Raw genomic sequence first — 2,034 nt, 5'->3', positions numbered from 1 at the left:
CAGGACCAGATGGTTTCAGCGCAGAATTCTACCAGACTTTCAAAGAAGAGCTAACTCCAATTCTCTTCAAACTATTCCACAAAATAGAAGCAGAAGGAACATTACCAAACTCATTCTATGAAGCCACAGTTACCTTGGTACCTAAACCTCACAAAGACCCAACAAAGAAAGAGAATTTCAGGCCAAAATACTGAACAAAATACTTACAAACTGAATACAAGAACACATCAAAGATATCATCCAATATGACCAAGTAGGCTTGAATACAGGTATGCAGGGGTGGTTCAATATACAGAAATCCATCAATGTGATCCAACATATTAACAAATTGAAAGAAAAAAATCACATGATAATTTCCCTAGATGCTGAAAAAGCATCTGACAAAATCCAACATTTATTTATGTTTAAAGTCTTGAGGAGATCAGGGATTCAAGGAACGTACCTAAACATAATTAAAGCAATATACAGCAAGCCTATAGCCAACATCAAACTTAATGGAGAGAAACTCAAACCAATCCCACTAAAATCAGGGACAAGACAAGGCTGCCCATACCATCCATATCTCTTCAACATAGTACTTGATGTTCTAGCTAGAGCAATAAGATAACTAAAGGAGATCAAGGGAATACAAATTGGAACAGAAGAGGTCAAAGTTTCACTATTTGCAGATGCTATGATAGTGTACCTGAGCGACCCAAAAAATTCGACCAGAGAACTCCTCCAGCTGATAAACACCTTCAGCAAAGTGGCTGGATACAAAATTAACTCAAAAAAATCAGAAGCCCTCCTGTATACCAAAGACAAAAGGGCTGAGAAAGAAGTTAGGGAGACAACACCCTTCACAATAGCCACTAATAACATAAAGTACCTTGGAGTGACTCTAACCAAGCAAGTGAAAGACCTGTATGAGAAAAACTGCAAGTGTCTGAAGAAATAAATTGAAGAAGATGACAGAAGATGGAAAAATCTCCCGTGCTCATGGATTGGTAGGATTAACAGTGAAAATGGTTGTTCTGCCAAAAGCAATCTATGATCTTGAGAGAAAAATTATCAACTTCATATGGAGAAACAAAAAACCGAGAATTTTCAAAACGATCCTGTACAACAACAGATCGTCTGGAGGCATCTCCAGCGCTGATCTCAAGCTGTACTGCAGAGCAATAGTGATAAAAAATGGCATGGTATTGGCATAGAAATAGAATAGTGGATCAATGGAACCGAATAAAAGACCCAAAATTAAACCTACATACCTACGGATATTTGATTTTTGACAAAGAAGCCAAAACCATTCAGTGGAAAAAAGACAGCATCTTCAACAAATAGTACTGGTCCAACTGGGCGTCTACATGCAGAAAAATGAAAATAGATCCATATTTTATCACCCTGCACAAAAATAAATTCCAAGTGGATCAAAGATATCAACATAAAACCAGATACACTAAATTGGTTAGAAGAAAAAGTGGGTAAGACATTGGAACTCATTGACACAGAAGACAACTTCCTGAACAGAACACCAACAGCACAGGCTCTAAGAACAACAATCAATAAATGGGACCTCATGAAGCTGAAAAGATTCTGTAAAGCAAAGGACATAGTCATCAAAACAAAACGACAGCCTACAGACTGGGAAAGGATCTTCACCAACCCTATATCTGACAGAGGGATGATATCCAGAAGATATAAAGAACTAAAGAAGTTAAAAAACAGCAAATCAAGCAATCCGATTAAAAAATGGGGTACAGAGCTAAACAGAGAATTCTCAGTAGAGGAATACAGAATGGCAGAGAAACACTTAAAGAAATGCTCAACATCCTTAGCCATCAGAGAGATGCAAATCAAAATGACCCTGAGATTTCACCTGACACCCACCAGAATGGCTAAGATCAAAAGCTCAAGTGACAGCACACGCTGGAGAGGTTGTAGAGAAAGGGGAACCCTCCTCCATTGCTGGTGGGAATGCAAACTTGTACAACCACTTTGGAAATCAATCTGGCACTTTCTCAGACAATTAGGTATAGTGCTTCCTCAAGATCC

Source organism: Psammomys obesus, unplaced genomic scaffold (genome assembly GCF_907164565.1).
Source record: "Psammomys obesus unplaced genomic scaffold, mPsaObe1.curated_primary_1811, whole genome shotgun sequence".
NCBI lineage: Eukaryota > Metazoa > Chordata > Mammalia > Rodentia > Muridae > Psammomys > Psammomys obesus.
This window is presented reverse-complemented; position numbering follows the sequence as displayed.